Source organism: Loxodonta africana, chromosome 1 (assembly GCF_030014295.1).
Source record: "Loxodonta africana isolate mLoxAfr1 chromosome 1, mLoxAfr1.hap2, whole genome shotgun sequence".
Classification (NCBI taxonomy): Eukaryota; Metazoa; Chordata; class Mammalia; order Proboscidea; family Elephantidae; genus Loxodonta; species Loxodonta africana.
The window spans coordinates 80,592,114-80,610,968 of NC_087342.1; the positions used below are offsets into that span (position 1 = coordinate 80,592,114).

The window sequence follows — 18,855 nt, forward strand, 5'->3', positions numbered from 1 at the left end:
GAAACAAACTCAAGCAGACCTTAAAAATTTCTGCTTTGTGGGCCCCCAAACACTTTATTTCTTTCTCAAATGGACGGTCTACCTTCAATAATGGTTTTAATGAAAGCACCAACGCATTGCAAAACGGCTTTCCAGTACTGACATTCTTCATTAATTTGTGTTACCAGTTTATGAGTTAAGTGAAAACAGTGTCTTCAGTTTAAATATGACACCATACAATCTCTGTTTTCACATTTATCAAACATGTTTAAGCTGCTAAATCCATCCGTAGCAAATCAAGAATTAAATGATTTAGGACAGAATAGTTTGCAAACAACTGAGAGAGATTCCTTCTTACAATTGTCACCATTAGCTTTGCACCCTAGAAGTATATTCTGGCTACAGAACCTTGTTTGTTTACCATCCAGATTATTTTGACAATGAATTTTCAAATGGTCCACTGTGACATTGGCAATCACTTGGCCCTCTTTTGATCCAGTAATTACATCATTAGAAGAAAAATTATTTTGCAAAGCAGGATCTGTATTTCTGTTATTTATGGGATCTGCAGATATGACAATTTCAGATTCTAAAATAGTTCCACTTTCTACACCATTATTTATTATTTTTTTAACTACATCAAGGAATGGATGCAGAATTTAGAACAAATTCTATTATATTCATAATTTTATTAGTAATTTCAACACTGGAGTTACCAGTAGAATGATTTGCACCCATTAAAACCTAATGTTCAAAGGACAAAGTCTCTTCTGATTCATTATGTTTTAAAAAGGAAGTTGATTTTGGAATTGTCTTTAGGAATTCACAAATCTTTTTCTTTTTATCTTCTGTGAGCTTTCATTTTTGCACTCCACTTAGTTTGAATTTAATTTTTTAACTTGCTTGTACCATAGCAAATAAATTTGAATAATTGAAAATAGATAAAATTGATAAAAGAAGTAAAATTTATAAAATAAAATTTACCTTAAAATTTGAATGTTCACACTAAAATTAATATTTGAAAATCAATAAAAATTTAATTTACAATGTGTAATTTTGTTCTTCAGGTCTGAGATAGTCAAAAGAAATAGTACTTCCAAGGCAGTCAAAAATAATTTCATTCATTTGTGTACAATGTTTGTTGGTGGGCTCTTTGCGTATCTCCACAAGTGTTTTTGTCTTGAAATAATACCTAAAAACTTGCCCACTGACTTTTCGTACTTTGATGTTGTATCTTCACATTTCATTGTACTACTGTTGATACCTGATCAGGGATAAGAATGATGGCAAAGAGCATGATACAAATACAAGGGTATGCTCAATTTGAAGATGCATTTTGGCTCGCTTTGTGCAGGACCGGATATATCATGAGTCACATGACTATAGTGCTGCTGGCATGTTCTCACGTGATCTACAAGAGAGAACTAAATGTGAGGCTATACCTGATCTGTCTGAAATGAAAAGGAAAATATAATTGTTATTGTATGTAAAATTTATAAAATAGTATCAATATCATTTAATACCCTGTCAGTTCCCTTCCAGCATAGTGCTCGCTTTTCCTGGTGTCTTGTCTGCTTGGCATCTATGGGTCCCTGTTTTGTTTTGTTGATGCCCTAAGCACATGTTTACCATGCTTATTGGGTAATCTGTCCCCGGTCCTATAGGTCTAAACTGAAGATGTTGGCAGAGTTGCTTTCTTTCTGGAGACACTGGTGGAGAATTCATTCCTTGACTTTTCTGGCTTCCAGAGGCTACCCACATTCTTGGCTCATGGCTGCATCATTCTGACCTCTGCTTCAGTTGTTTCATTTCCTTTTCTGACTCTGGCCCTTCTGTCTTCCTCTTAAAAGGACCTCATGATTATATTGGGTCCACCCAGAAAATCCAGATTTATTTTTCCATGGCAACATCCTTAACTTAATCAAATCTGCAAAGTCCCTTTTGCCACGTAAGGTAACATACTCACAGCTTTTGGATATTACTACATGGATGTCTTTGCTGGGGCATTATTACACCTACCAGAGGCTGCCCTCTGATCTCCAAATATTCACATCTGACCCACATGCAAAAACATTCATTTCATCCCAATACCTCCCCAAATCTCAATCCCATTACAGCATCAACTCAAAGTCCAAAATGTCATCAAAATCTCTTCAGCTGAAAAGTCCCCAATCTTTTCATTTACATTGTCTAAATTAGGTCTGGATGAAGCTCTGGGTATAATCCGTCCTGAGATAAAATTCTCCTGTATCTGTGAATCTGTAAAATTCAAGAAACAACTTATCTGCTCCCCAAAATACAATGGCAGAACAGGTATAAGATAATAGTTATAGATATTCCAATTTAAAAAAGGGATGAAATTGAAAGAAAAAAAACAGTCACTGGTCCCAAGTAATGTCGAAATCCAGCCAGGCAAACAACATTAGCTTTCAAGGCCTAGAATGAATGCTCCGTGTTTTGATGGCTCTGCCATCAGAATCATCCTTTCAGAGTCGTCTTTCCATTTTTATGAAATAGAAAGCATGTGTTTCAGCTGAGCAGTTTCATCAGACCCTTTCATGCCTGAGGAATATTAGGAGTGTGAGATAGGTATTGAGGGGTATGTGATTTACTGAGGGGGTTCTCTTTAGGATGGGAAAGGGAAAGTAGCCAAGCATTAATATGTCCTTGGGTGAAGTCTAGATTTGGCCTGACCCGTGTAGCTATGAGTCAGAATCAACTGTAGGGCAATGGGTTTGTTTGTTTTTATGTGACAGGGGAACTGGGGTATAAGTCCCATGACAGAATTGTCCTTGAGTCAAGGGGTTTGGACTTTTGCACCTTCCATCCCCTCCAGTCAGTCACTGAGTGTTGCTGGGAATGGAATGGTGGCATAATCTCCAAACCAAGGCAATTCACTGGAGAAGGTCACAGGGATAAACCATTGCAGGGTTGGGTGCAGTGGCTATAAAAAGAAAGTGGGAAAATTAAAGAAGTTGGTAGGAATACTAAGATCATGTACTACTGAAAAACAATTAGATGAGTGGAAGATACTCTAGGTTTGTAATTTAATATCTGAAGTGTGAATGTCCCATGTGTCATCTCTTAATTTAAACTAAGGCTAGAATCATATAGAGCGAAATGCAGTTCAATGAATAATATATATATATATACACCATGGAACCAACATCCAGACCAAGATAAAGAAATTTTCACCTCCCAGGAGCTCCGTTGTACCTCATCCCAATCAATTATAATTTTCTGACCTCTACTAGCATAAATTAGCTTTTCCTGTGCTTTGAAAAATAAGAAATAAAATCATATAGCACATGTTCATTTTAGTATGGGTTCTTTCACTCAATATGTTTTTTATTAGATGCACCCATACTGTTTCTAGTAGCATTATTTCTTATTGTTCTGTCATATTCCATTATGTGAATACTGGAATCAGACCTTTTTCATTCGTTTTACTCTTGCTATACATTTCAAATGGATAATGCTGCTATGAACATTCTTGTACATGTTTTTCAAGGGCAATAGCACGCATTTTCCTAGGGTCTAACTGCAGCTGTGGACTTGCTGGGTTGTAGGTTGTATGTATATTTTGTTTGAGGCAACATTTGCAAATGGTGTACCAAAGTGGATGTACCAGTTGACAGTCTCATCAGCAATCTATTAAAGTTTCAGTTCAGTATTGTCAGAGACACTTGGTGAAAGGTAGTATTATTTCATTGTGTTTAATAATTGTGTTTATGCATTTTTTTAGTGAAGTACATGTTTAGTCTTTGCTATTTCTCATTTATTTTCAGTCTTTTTTTCTTAGTGTTTCATAGGAGTTCTTCAAATAGTCTAGATAAAGGTCCTTTGTCAAATATAAGTATTGAAATCTTCTAGACTGGTTAATTCCCTATTCTTAAGGAGAAGGTGGCTTGAAAAACTTTGTAAGATGAGGGAAAAAAAGAAAAAATGGATAGGGAGAGAAGTGGAAAAAACAAGAGAAAGTTCCATTACATCTTTCCTGGTGGCTGCAGGAAAAAATGGGCAGGGCAATTTACTAGGGCAGGAAACTTGGAGTGGGATAACGGGGTGGAATGCCCTAGGAAGAGAAGGTGTTTTTGGTCTGCAATTTCTTTACTTATTTCCTGGTGTAGTTTAGAGGTTTAAAAAAAGTGAAATTTGAAACATTGGATTTTCTCTCTGATCATCTATGGAATTTACCAGAAATATGGCTAATATTTCAAGGAGGATTTTCATGAAGTTTCTGTCGTGAGAGAGTTGTGGCTTTAGAGGAGAGTATCCTTTCCTTGAGACGGCTTGAAACGTGCACACTCATCTGCTTTTTACATTTCCCAACAGCTCTGCACTTTTCTCCTTGTTCAAGTATGTTTTGCGTACTCATACTTATTAAACACATTACCAGGTGGATTGCCTTGAGATGTTTCCCCGTTTCTACTCCGTGTTTCTCCTTACCACCCAGGGCGCCCATGCCAGCACAAGGAAGACAAAGAAAAGGAAGGAAATAGAGAATCAGAGTTGGCTGGCTCAGGTTTTTCTCATTTCGAAGCCAGAAGCCCGCCACGCCGTTAACTGGCTCGCTAATGCTCTGTTCACTTTTCCAGTGTCATGGAAGACTAATACAGAAAAAGGACTGAAAAAAGAGAAAAAGAATAGGCTCGATCATTTCGTTTAAAATTCCCTTAGTTTTCCGGTCAGTGGTTGGAGCGTGAAAGAGCCAGAGGTTACCAAGCAGAAAAGCATCGCCCCGTTTTACGTATTCCTCCCCTTTGTCATCTTGGAATAATGTAGAACAAATTAAGAATAAATATTTGAAAACACAGTAGCCATGATCATCATTTATACCAACGATTAAAAAAGAACTTTCAAAATAGCTGAAATAGCTCAGTTGGGAGAGCGTTAGACTGAAGATCTAAAGGTCCCTGGTTCGATCCCGGGTTTCAGCAACTCACTTAGGTTTTGCATAACTGCATTCTTAAAAAAAAACATTGCATTCCAAGGCTTTGGAGTCGAATAGAAGTGTACAGCACAAGTATCAGACGCAGAACTATAGAAAAAAAGATAACTATATCAGTCTACAAGCATTCCTGGTGCAGTCGTCAACGTTGGGCTACTAACAAAAGGTAGGTGGTCGCTCAGGAAGAGGAAGACACGGTGTTCAGCTTCGGTAAAGATTTACAGCCCTTGGAAACTTACAGGGTATTTCTACCTTGTCCTACAGGGTCGCTATGAGTCAGAATCTACTGGATCGCAATGGGTTTGATTGGGTTTGGTTTTGAGGTCTTCCATAAAGCGCTAACCGACATTTTGCATATTTTATTTAAAATTTCAAAAATAAGGAACTGAAATTCAATGAGGAAACCTAGGAACTGATGCAGCAAGGAATGCAATATGCTACATGCTGTTACACTTAAGATTTTCATTTCTGTCATGATATTACGTATTATGTGTATGATATGAGGATGCTAAGGGGAAAGGAATGTTTTTAATCACAAGAAATGTTTAAAAATCCTGTAGAAAAAGAATCACTACACTATATGAGGAAGGTCCCCGCGTGGCACACACTGCGCTCGGTAATCTAACAGTAACCGAGAGGCTGGCGATTGGAACTTACCCAGTGGCACCGTGGACGAAAAGGTCTGGAAATCTGCTTCCTTAGAAATTGTTGTTGGTTGCTATCCAGGCGATTCTGACTCATGTTGACTCCACGTAATCTTAAATGAAGCAGAAGGCCGAGACTTTTCTTCCGGTAGAACCACCAATCTTCAGGTTAGCCCAGACTCAAGCCGGTTGCCCTCGAGTAGATTCCGACTCATAAGCACGGCGACCCCATAAAAACCAAGCCAAACCCAGTGCCGTCGGGTCGATTCCGACTCATAGCGCCCCTATAGGGTAGAATAGAACTGCCCCATAGAGTTTCCAAGGAGCGCTTGGCGGGTTCGAACTACGGATCCTTTGGTTAGCAGCCTAGCACTTAACCACTAAGCCACTAGCGAGCCCACAGAAGAGTAGAATTGACCCATCGAGTTTCCAATAGAGCCTGGTGGATTCGAACTACTGACCTTAACCACTAAGCCACCAGGGTTAGCATTCAAGTGCAATTGTGCCCCTGGTCATCCGCAAAGATTAAACCAAAACCCCAAAACCACTGTGGTGGAGTAGATTACGACTCACAGCTGTAATCTTTCCCAGAGCCGACCGACCGCCTTCTTTCTCCCGCATAGGCGCTGGTGAGTTCAACCGCCAACCGTTTGGAGCAGTCCAGCCGCTAACCACAGGGCACACCTTACAGATTACAGCCAAAGAAACCTTATGGAGCAGTTCAACTCTGTAACACATGGGGTCTCCATCCATGAGTTGGATCTATTTGATGGCAATGGAGGAATATCCATCCAGCATCAACAGGGAATGTTTTACCTTCCCCCATTCCATTTTCCTGTTTTCCTTCTGTCTCCCACAGTGAGAGCCCTGGTTTCCAACAACCTCAATATGTGTACTCATTTTCTCAAGCCTAAAATTTACACGAAATAATATCAGAATTACTACACCCATAGCATTATTTAAATTAAAAAAAAAAAAACTACTACATAGAGTTTAACATTTACTTACCATTCTTGTTTACAATGAGGACAAAGCCCTAAGGAAAACTTCTACTTGAATCTGTTCTCTCTTTTTTCTCCCATGTGGATATGTTATGCTTTTGAAATACATTAGATTTATTTGTTCCTATTTGTATTTAATTTTAGAGTATTTTTCACAAACACTTGAGTTAGTTTTATTTACTTATTTGCCTCCCTAAAACATTAGTATGTTTCCAAGAGTCAAAAGAATACAGAAAGTTATATTCAGACAAGTCCAAGAGAATGTTTATCCTGTATTTTCACCCAGGTGATGGAATGGAAGCAGGCTCCGGGCAATCTGGTGGAAGACCATCAACCAGGAGCAATATCTTTCTTCTTAGCACTAAGGTATCCTTCTCTAGGTTTGTTTGTGTCCGAGGGAGCATAGCGTCGGGAGTTTGGAAACAGTTGAATTGAACATAAAGTGAATTTATCTTGACTTAGTCCTAAAAGACTCTGAAAACAGTCCTGAAGACTCCTCTGCAGTAGGTAGGGTCTTGCTGGAGTTACAGTTCTGTGGTAGAATGTGTGCTTAACATGCAACAAGCCCTGGGTTCAAACCCCAGTATCTCCACTTTTCTTTTCTTGCAATAATAATAAAAAAAAAAAACCAAAAATCTTACTCTCAGAAACTTACTTCTTTCCTAAGTTGACTTGTTTTGGCCTTGGTGTTTCTTTATTAACTAACTAGTTGAGACGATGATGCTCACTTAAATTTATGTGTTGTCATTTCCACTATCCATACATTCTCTTCAAGCACTCTCAACAATTACTGATATATGGGCCACTGTCTGCACCACTCAAAGACTTAGTGGTCCCTTGAAAGGGTTTGCGGGAAAGCTGAATGCAAAGAGGCTCGAGAATCTGAAAGAAGAAAAAACTTGCTTGGGAAAAATCAGTGTTCCTTCTCTGGGATGGAGAACACAGGATTCTCATAGAATGTCAGGGAAAGGAGAATTAATTCCTGCCAAAGAAGAGAGCCATTTCTTTGTCTCATGTCCTTCTCTGGCATGTTCTAAAACACTGAGAAGGAGATGTTTAACCCAGGTTTGGGCTGAGGAGGCAAAGACTCGCTGCCAAGTCTTGTCAACCACTCATTCACAGACATGGATATTGAGACATGGAGATTGAGCAGGCGGAAGCTGTCAAAGATCATAGCAAAGTCTTTGTCCATCTGTTATGAACTCTTGAAGAGGCTGCCAAAGAAGAAATAGAGTGCAAATCCTAAACACTCTTGGGTCAAAAGAGGAGAGCACAGACACATTAACCCAGAGACCTCAGGTAAGGTCTATATTGTTTCAGGGCAGTTGCCAAATCCTTGTGGAATGAGTCTACATTTCCCTATAAGTATTTTCAATTATTGATTCTGAGAATAAAAATAACAATCTTGATGAATCAATGTGGATTCAATCATGCAATCTATAAAATATGAACTAAAATGCTTTTTGTGTTTTGAACTAAACTAGGAGAAAATCTTTTAGGGGACCCTCTTGAAGCAAGGAAAGGGCTAGTTTCTCCATAGAAAGGGGGGATTGGTTATGGTAGGGGAGATAAGAAGCCAAGAGTCCTGAAGTTCTTTTATAGTGCATTATCCCCTTTACTCTTCTTTCCAAAAGCTGTGACTATCTGCTTTCTACCAGTCTGTCACAGGTAATCCCTAAGCCAATTTTGAGGTCACCTACTTGATTTGCCAGGGACTAACCTTCACTGACTCATACTTATAGTGGCCCCATAAGACAGAGTAGAACTGCCCCACAGAGTTTCCAAGGAATGCCTGGCGGATTCAAACTGCTGATCCTTTGGTTAACAGCTGTAGCACTTAACCAGCAGCCACCAGGGTTTCTGAGTAGGAATCGACTCCATGGCACGGGGTTTGGTTTTGGTTTGGTAACCTTCATTGCCTCTGTGCCTATACTAGGACTGAGGAAAAGGTGGCTGAGTATGTAATCATGAGCAGTTGTACAGAGTCTCTGGCTTTCTGTGGCCACAGTTCCCCTCTTTAAACTTCTTTTGAGCTAAAAGCAGGATGTGAAAAGTAAAGGGGCCAGAGAGAATTTCTTTAGAAAAAAGTTGAGTTTCAGGAGGCTTCATTTAAGATTTAGGAATACAAGGAGCAAACAAATGGGAACTTTCTTTATTATTATTATTATTTGCATTTAAAGCAAGACCTAGTAACCTTCCCCAGTCTCAGCGATGCTTAATATCAAAGCTGCGGGCCCATGCTGCTTCTGCACTCAACACCGCTCTCACCACATCCATGCATGGAAATGGTAAATTCTTGCAGCTGCCAGGGCAAAACCAATGCTGAACAAGTCTGAATCACACATACACACAAAAAGTTCAAACTCACGTGAGCCCTCCACAGTGCTCAGCCTGTCTACCCCGAGAAGGAAAGAGCGGCGAATCACTATCAAAGGCCAGGTAGTCTTGAGCAAAACGAACCGACTCCTTTTCTGGGATAACCCTGTTTCTCTTTTCCTTGTCCTCTTCCTTTCTCCCCTTTTTCTCCTTCTCTTCCTTTATTTTACCCCACTCCCACTCTTTAGTCTGCATTAGGTGATGCTCCTCTGTCTTTCCTCATGTGCACTCCAGAATGTTTTCACAGTAGTTCAGCACACTTCCTAGTCCCGTGCATGCCCATTTTAATCTCTGTATTGAGATTCACGTGTAGTTGATATCCTTATTTATCCTAACCCCCCCCCCAAAAAAAAATCACTTGGTAATTTTTTCCCCTATATGCCCAGTGTAACTTCTCCACAGCATAGGCTGAGGCCAACTGCAGAGCTGGGACAAAGGGAAGGCAAATGAATGTTTTTCTTGTGAGGCAGAACCCCCACAGTGCTGTATTCTTTACCTGGAGTCCCCCCCTACAGTGTTGTATTGGAAAATTGTTTCCTTTGCTGCGCTTCACCCATTCCCCTCAGCTTTGAATTTGAACCCTTTTTTTTTTTTTGCTTGGAAGTTATATATAAACCTCTTTGCACCTACATAGTATGATTAAGAATGTTGCAGACAAAACTTGTGTAAACTCCCTACTTGTAAACCCTTGGTGGATTCATTTGTTCCTATTCGTATTTAATTTTAGAGTATTTTAACAAACACTTGAGCTTTTGTGAAACTTGGTGAGCAGTCTTAGGAGCAGTAACCATGGACCGACTCCATTTCCTTGGACAATGAAATAAAGGTGCCTTTTTGTTCACCCATCTCGGTCTCTCATTTACTGGCCAATAAAGTCATGCCAAGTAAGAACCCGGGGTTTCCACCTGGTAACACTAGAACTGAGAAGTCTTGGACTTCACGCCGGGGAGAAAGCAGCTGTAAAAGAATCTAAAATATTTTTTGGAGGAAATATTCTAAAAACTTATATCTGAAATGACAGTCACAACCAAAATGTGGTTAAGGCAGAAAGCCTTGACTCCGCTCATCCGAGACTGAGGTTTGAGAACCTGTCCAGGCACATGGAGGACTTTTATTAAAATTCACTTTGTAAATGGTCTTCAGCTGCTGCGATTTCCTCATTCATTCCTGAGAGCCTGATTCTGAAAGATGAGCTGTCACCAAACGGAGAGTTTCTTCTTTATTTTGCACACTCTTCTTTGTTTTCAGTCACACCTGAGGCCCGTTTTTAGACCACAGCTCTCTGGCACATACACTACTTGTCTTCTGGCTTCTCTAGCCTTCTTAACCTTGATTCACATATGTAAATTAGAGTTACAAATAAATAACATTAATTTTACCTCGTGTTTAGCTAAAGGAGTCCTTGGGTGGTGTAAATGGTTAACTCACTGGGCTGATAACCCAAGAGCTGGATGTTGAAATCCACCCAGAAGCACTGGGAAGAAAAAAACCAGCCATCATAGACCCTATGGAGCACAATTTTACTCTGCCACACAAAAGGGGTCGCCATTCATCAGAATCACCTCTAATCAGCTGGTTTGTTTTTTGTGTGTATTTGTTTTATTTTAGCCAACAATGGCAAATTATAAATATAGAAAGCAGACTTGATTAAGATCAGGGTCATTTTGAAACAATAAATTATAAAAGTAAATAATAATACTTCCTCAGATTTTTATCTTCTCTTGGGTTCTAGGTGTCCAACCAATTTCACAATACCAAAAGCAGCAACAGAGTTCTACTGCTTGATCATTAAGTGGCCAGCTCCACATTCCACTCACCCAATTCCTGAAATTGTTTCTACTTTATTTAATTGGACGAGTCCAATATTCTGGCACAGTCAAATTGATTCAAAAGTTTCTAATGCCCACAGACAGGTAAAAACACAGCTCTAAAAAAAAAAAAAATTTTTTTTTTTTTTAGAAGGCATCAATCTGCAGACCAAAGATAGGATCTACTGGGGGTGAGACGATATCCAAAGAAATCCTTTTTTCTTTTTAAGTTGAGGCTTGGTTCATGAAGAGGAAAATGCGTACAACTTAATTATTCAGCTTAATGACTTATTACATATGTATTTATCTCATATAGCTAACATTCAGACCAAGATAAGAAATTTTTCAGCTCTCAGAAGCTGAAATTGTATTTGTATCTGTCCCAATTAATTCCAATCTTCTGACCTCTACCACTGTTTTCCTGTGTTTTTAAATACGATAGGTGGAATCGTACAATATGTGTTCATTTCAGTATAGACTCTTTCACTCAACATAATTTTTATTAGATACATCCATATTGTGTCTAGTAGCAGTAGTTCCAATTTATTGCTGTCATATCCCATTGTATTACTACTGTACATCACAATTTTTTGTTCATTTTGCTGTTGGTGTACATATAAAACAACTAATGCTGCTGTGAACATTTTTGTACATATGGTTCAAGGGAAATAAGCCTTCGTTTTTCTTGGGTCTAAATGCAGCTGTGGAGTTTTAGGGTTATAGGTCTTATATATATTTTGTTTCAGGCAATATTTCTGAATAGTCTACAAGTGTGAATGTGTCAGTTGACAGTCTCATCTGCAATGTAGGAAAGTTTCAGTTGTTCCATATCAGCAACACTTGATATTTTCAATTCTTTTATCTTCAGCAATTTTGGTGGAGGGGAGTATCATTTCATTGTGTTTTAATCTGTATTTTCCTTATAATTAATGATGTTCAGCACCGCACCAGATCAGCTACAGGACTAACTGCAAGGGGCACAGGTCCAATTCCATGTGGGAAAAAAAGTCCTTGGTAAGGCAGCTGTAGTCGTGGCCGAGTGGTTAAGGCGATGGACTAGAAATCCATTGGGGATTCCCCGCGCAGGTTTGAATCCTGCTGACTACGGACTGTTTCGGGCCCTGGTGTTGTGTTGGTAAAGAGTGGCTCCTTGGATAGCGCAAGGATCCCTGATCACTAGGAGTTGTAGTTGGCTTCACAGCGAAGGTGTGTAGTTTATTTTAGTTTTGCCTTTTAGGTCTCTTGCGGCCCTCACCCTTGAAGGTGCTGAACCGGCCGGCCCTTGACAGAGCTGCCTTCATAAGAGATCTTGAGGCACTTCTCTCTCCCCGTGTAGTTGATGGTTTGGGCGGTGAAGACATGGCTGGCGGTGTCCAAACATTTCTCCAGGGCCATGCCAGGGGAATCAAGGACCCCATCTGGGGTATCTACACCATTTCGAAGCTGGGCGCTCCAATACTGTAAAAGAGGGAGGAAAAGCATAGAAGAAGGCTAGTAGCGACCTGACGCAGAAAGGACCCCAGAGTACAGAGCCTAAACAAGACAAGTGAGCCACGTATTGCTGGTAGAATTTTCCAGTGCTGCGCTTGGAATGGAGGAATATTCTGCTTGAGTCTCCTCTTGTTTCATCAAGTGTTTATTCCTGTGATTCAGTCAGTAACAGCACAAATTATTGGTGATCTTTTCTTCTATCACTATGGAGATGTTTAATCGTGGCTGGAATTCTTCCTCACGTCAATTTTCAGTGCTCTTTGGGTGCTCCCCTGTTGGTGCTTAGCAAAGTTGTCAATGTCATTTGGTTCCAAAATATAGCTGACCAGACATTTGAGGTATCAGGGAGGAAGGCTCACCCATTCCCTAGTGTCAGGAAAGCAATTGCTGATACGCTCTTCAAACTCTGCCTCAGGCTCTTTTCCTTCTCCAGGGGAAGTTTGGGAGTCTCTTCATCCATCCTGTTGGTCAGCTGGTTTGTCTCCTGCATATGTCCCTTCTATATTCACTACACTGCTTTGAATAATACTGATTCAATAAAGGAATTGAAATGCACTAGCTGTTGTCAAACGTAGAAAGGAACTGGCCCTCCTACTTTGGATTTGGTTTGCCCTTTGCTTTGCTCACAGCAAGGCAGTTCTCATACATTATCAGTGGCTGCCTCTTCTCCATCCTCTTTCCTTTATTCATTTATCAGCACCAACGAAGCAAAGGTCCCTGGCAAAGTGTATCATTTTTAAGTTAAGCCTCTTCTCTCTGGTGGTCTTATTATGTAACAGACCCTTCCATAAGATGATCTACCTGCAGTCTGCTCAAACTCTGCAGAGAAGTTCCCTTCACCACATCAATCTCCTGCCAAACTTAATGCTGCTGCAGGCCACTGACTTCACCGGCCACCCACAGGGAATGGGTAGGATTGGAAGGAGGATGTGGCAGCTCTTTTCCCTGTTCACCTCCCCTGACCCAGGGAAGATAGGACTCTTTCTGCCAGGGGCGCTTTACATATTCTGTTCTCTCCGAGGAATTGGAATTTTGTCTCTGGTGCACTTAAGCAGAATCTTCCTGACACTAGTATGTGGATTTTAAGGCCATGAGTCTGAAAAGAGCACATGTTTTCCTGTAGCTATTTTCTAGCATTTGCCAGACCCTGTGCCATTTTTTTTTTTTTTTTTTTTTCTGCCTGTGCCATTTACCCTCCCACCTCCCTTCCCTGCCTTCCACCCTTGGATGAATGGATTTTGTAAAGCTAGCTGTTGTAATTTCTGGATTTGTTATTTCTGTTGTTTTTCTGTGAAGCACATACATTGGATGTGGTGGGTGAAGGGGTGTCTCAGTTGCTCCTGATCACTCCCTTTACAGCTGTCACTGTCGTGTTTTTCATAACTTGGGTTAGGTTTTGGTCTCTCTTGTTCCACTGCAACAAATGAGTCTGAAGAAATGCGACAGGAGGAAAGACCCGGCAGCCAAATGTTTGTTGGGTTTTGAGGAGTGTTTTTGTTTCTTCCCCTTAAAGAGAAAAGATTTCTTCACTGGGACATAAAGTATCTGAACGATAGGGAATTATCAATTCTGGAAAAGTGCCACTGTAACACAGAATGATCAGAGAACCTGAACTTTTTAACTCTGAAGGTCTGAGGTTTACTGTTGGCCGTTGTTGGGTCTGTCTGGTATTTCAAAGGAATATTAACCCCGTGCAGTCAAGTCGATTCCGACTCATAGCGACCCTGTAGGACAGAGTACAACTACCCATAGAGTTTCCAAGGAGCGCCTGGCGGATTTGAACTGCCAACCCCTTGATTAACAGCCGTAGCACTTAACCACTACGCGACCAGGGTTTCCAAAGGAATATTGGGTGCTGCTGATAGGAACTGAAGGGGTATATTTATTAAACCCATTGAACTTGTGGGGGGCAAAAAGCCATAAAAGCCATGTTGATGAGACAAAGCATTATTAGGGAACTTCCATACAGAGTTCGACAGTAAGATTCTCACAAAGGACAGAGAAGCATTGAATGTCACCCAGGTAGAGGTCAAGCTGAGGCAGTGTGAGTTGTGGGTTTAAATACCCGGTCTTTAAGTGGAAGGATGGGTACAGGGAGACCAGGGAAAACATACTCAATCTTTGATGGATGGGGTTGTTTTTGTACTAGTTAATGGCAGTTACCATAAAGTTGGGTGATAATTGTGTTTTTTCCTGGCCCACGTCACTGCTCAGTCAAGGCCTCTGCTTTTTCATCAGAGTTCTTTGCAGACAGACCTATCTTGTATTGTTCCTGGCCCTCACACCAGTAACTTCTAAAATTGCTTATTGGGCAGTTGAGTATACTCTTTTGTGAAGCACATGTTTAATCTTTGCTTTTTCTCATCAATTTTTCAGCCCTTTTCTTATTGTTTTGTAGAATATCTCCAAATATTTTATATAAGGATCCTCTGTCAAATAGAAGTATTGAGATATCTTCTCCCATGCAAAAAAAATTTTGCTGAAGATCATTCAGAAAGTTTGCAGCTGTACATAGATAGGGAACTGCCAAAAATTCATGCAGATTCAGAAGATGATAAGGAACGAGGGATGTCATTGCTGATGTCAGATGGATCGTGACTGAAAGCAGAGAATACCAGAAAGATGTTTACCTGTGTTTCATTGACTATGGAAAGGCATTTGACTGTGTGGATCATAACCAATTATGCATAACATTGTGAGGAATGGGAACTCCAGAACACTTAATCGTGCTCATGAGGAACCTGTACATAGAACAAGAGGCAGTGATTTGAAGAGAACGGGGAGATACTGCATGGTTTAAAGTCAAGAAAAGTGTGCATCAGGGTTGTATCTTTTCACTATATTTATTCAATCTGTATGATAAGAAAATAATACAAGAAGCTGGAATATGTGAAAAATGCAGCATTGCAATTCGAAGAAGACTCATTAATGACCTGCAATATACAGATGATATAACCTTCCTTGCTGAAAATGAAGAGGAGTTGAAGCAATTACTGATGAAGATCAAAGACCACAGCCTTCAGTATGGATTACACCTCAACATAAAGAAAACAAAAATCCTCACAACTGGAACAATAAGCAACATCATGAAAATGGAGAAAATATTGAAGTTGTCAAGGATTTCATTTTACTTTGATCCACAATCAACACCCATGGAAACAGAAGTCAAGAAATCAAAAGGTGTATTGCATTGGGGAAATCTGCTGCAAAAGACCCCTTAAAGTGTTTAAAAGCACACATGTCACCTTGAGGATTAAGGTGCACCTGACCCAAGCCATGGTGTTTTCAATTACCTCATATGCATGTGAAAGCTGGACAATGAATAAGGAAGATCAAATAAGAATTGATACCTTTGAATTATGGAGTTGGCGAAGTATACTGAATATATCATGGACTGCCAGAAGAAACAAAATAATTTGTCTTTGAAAAAGTACAGCCAGAATGCTCCTTAGAAGAAGGATCGCGAGACTTCACCTCACATACTTTGGACCTCTTAACAGGATGGATTAGTCCCTGGAGAAGGGCATCATGCTTGGAAAAATGGAGAGCCAGCAAAAAAGAGGAAGACTGTCAATGAGATTAATTGACACAGTGGCTGCAACAATGCACTCAAGCATAACAATGGTTGTCAGGATGGCACAGATCTGGGCAGGGTTTCGTTTTGTTGTACATAGGGTCATTATGAGTCAGAATCGACTTGAAGGCAAATAACAAAAATGACAAATGACTGTGAAAAACCCCTCTTCTTAAAGGAAAACAAACAAACCAAGCCCATTGCGGTTGTGTGTCAATTCCAACTCATAGCGACCCTATAGAACAGAGTATAACTGCCCCATAGAATTTCAGGAAGCTGCTGGTGGATTTGGATTTGAACTGCAGACCTTTTAGTTAGCACTGGTGCTCTTAACCACTGTACCACCAGGGCACCTTCTTAAGAGAAGCCCCCACCCCAGACTTGAAAAACTTTGTAAGAAAAGAAAAAAAGGCATCAATTCTTGGTGTTCCTTATTCATTGTGCAGCTTTCACATGCATTTGAGAAGATTGAAAACACCATGACTTGGGTCAGGTGGACCTTAGTTCTCAAGGTGACATCGTTGCTTTTTCACACTTTAAAGAGGTTTTTTGCAGCAGATTTGCTCAATGCAATGCATTATTTGATTTCTTGACTTCTGCTTCCATGGGTGTTGATTGTGGATCCAAGTAAAATGAAATCTTTGACAACTTCAAACTTTTCCCCATTGATCATGATGTTGCTTTTGTTCCAATTGTGAGGATTTTTGCTTTCTTTATATTGAGGTGGGAAGCCCTGGTGGAGTAGTGGTTAAGTGCTACGGCTGCTAACCAAAGGGTCGGCAGTTTGAATCTGCCAGACTCTCCTTGGAAACTCTATGGGGCAGTTCTACTCTGTCCTATAGGGTTGCTAGGATTCGGAATTAACTCAATGGCACTGGGTTTGGATTCTGGATTTATATTGAGGTGCAATCCATACTGAAGGCTGTGGTCTTTGATCTTCATCAGTAAGTGCTTCAATTCCTCTTCACTTTAGCAAGCAAGGTTGTGTCATCTGCTTATTCCAGGTTGTTAATGAATCTACCTCCAATCCAGATGCTGCTTTCTTCTTCACATGTTCCAACTTCTCGTATTATTTTCTCGGCATATAGATTGAATAAGTATGGTGAATGGATACAAGCCTGACACATGTTGTTCTTGACTTTAAGCCACACAGTATCCCCCTGTTCTGATCAAATGACTGTCTATGTACAGATTTCTCATGAGCACAATTAAGTGTTCTGGAATTCCCATTCCTCAGAATGTTATCATTAATTTGTTATGATCCACACAGTCAAATGCTTTTCCATAGTTCATGAAACACAGGTAAACATCTTTCTAGGCTTCTCTACTTTCAGCCAAGATGCGTCTGACATCAGCAATGATCTGTCTTGAGCTTCTGGCAATTCCCTGTTGATGCACAGCTGCAACAGCTTTTGAATGATCTTCAGCGAAATTTTACTTGTATGTTATATCAATGACATAGTTCAAAAATTTCTGCATTGTGTTGGATCATCTTTCTTTGGGATGGGCACAAATTTGAATATCTTCCTGTCAGTTGGCCAGGCTGTCTTACAAATTTCCTTACAAGTGAGCACCTCAAATGCTGCATCTATTTGTTGAAACATATCAATAGGTGCTGTGTCAATTCCAGGAGCCTAGCTTTTTGCCATCCCCTTCAGTGCAACTTGGATCTCTTCCTTCACTACCGTCGATTCCAGATCTTATGCTACCTCCTGAAATAGTTGAATGTTGATCAATTTTTTGGATGCAGTGATGTGTATTCTTTCCATCTTCTTTTGATGCTTCCCACACCATTTAATATTTTCCCCATAGAATCCTCCAATATTGCAACTCGAGCCTTGAGTTTTTTCTTTAGTTCTTTCAGCTTGAGAAATGCCAAGCATGTTTTACCCTTTTGTTTTTTTTAACTGCAGGTCACTGCACATTTCGTTATAATACTTTACTTTGTCTTCTCCAGCCATCTTTTGAAATATTCTATTCAGCTCTTACTTCATTATTTCTTCCTTTTGCTTTAGCTACTCTATGTTTAAGAACAAGTTTCAGAGTCTCTTCTGACATCTGTTTTGCTCTTTTCTTTCTTTCTTGTCTTTCTAATGACCTCTTGCTTTTTTTCAGGTATGATGTCCTTGATGTCATCCCGCAATTTGTCAAGTCTGTTCCTGAGATGGTCAGTTATCTACCTGTCAGTTTGTCATACTGTGCTGGCTTGTGTGTTGCTGTGATGCTGGAAGCTTTGCCACAGGTATTTCAAATACCAGTACATTCATCTCACGTGGACAGGTTTCAGTATAACTTCCAGACTAAAACTGGGTAGAAAGAAAGAACTGGCAGTCTACTTCTGAAAAAATTGGCCAGTGAACACCTTGTGACTAGCAGCAGAACACTGTCTGATATAATGCCAAAAGATATGAGCCCCTCAGGTTAGAAGGCACTCAAAATATCCTAGGCATTAGTGAGCTGAAATGGACTGGTATTAGCCATTTTTATTTGGACAATTATATGGTCTACTATGCAACTTGAAGAGGAATGATGTTTCATTCATTGTCAAAAAGAATATTTCAAGATCTATCCTGAAATATCGTGCTGTCAGTGTTAGGATAATATCAATATGTCTACTGGGAAGGACAGTTAATAGGACTATTATTCAAATTTATGCACAAAACACTAATGCCAAAGATGAAGTAATTGAGGATTTTTACCAACTTTTGCAGTCTGAAATTGGTCAAACATGCAGTCAAGTTGCCTTGATAGTTACTGGGGATTGGAATGCAAAAGTTGGAAACAAAGAAGGATTGGTTTTTGAAAAAAATGGCCTTGGTGTCGGAAATGATGGCGGAGATTTCGTGATAAAATTCTGCAAGACCAACGACTTTTTCATTGCAAATGTCTTTTTCAACTACATAATAGTGGATGCTTGACATTACAGATATTGCTTTTACAGCATTAAACAGCCAAGATACTATCCAGCATTTCCACATACATACACAGACACACAGACAAACATATACACATCCCCATCAGTTTTGTGTGT

The 18,855-nt window shown here is 39.9% G+C and overlaps 2 non-coding genes and 1 pseudogene across 2 annotated transcripts; all 3 read left to right on the top strand.

Moving 5' to 3' along the window:
* The first annotated feature begins 4,846 nt into the window (after window positions 1-4,846).
* On the top strand, window positions 4,847-4,919 carry TRNAF-GAA (transfer RNA phenylalanine (anticodon GAA)). Its single transcript has one exon. It is a non-coding gene; the product is annotated as a tRNA-Phe (tRNA).
* A 6,865-nt stretch (window positions 4,920-11,784) lies between these two features.
* Window positions 11,785-11,866, top strand: TRNAS-AGA (transfer RNA serine (anticodon AGA)). The gene has a single exon. It is a non-coding gene; the product is annotated as a tRNA-Ser (tRNA).
* A 143-nt stretch (window positions 11,867-12,009) lies between these two features.
* Window positions 12,010-13,134, top strand: LOC100669620 (etoposide-induced protein 2.4-like; annotated as a pseudogene).
* The last annotated feature ends 5,721 nt before the right edge of the window (window positions 13,135-18,855 follow it).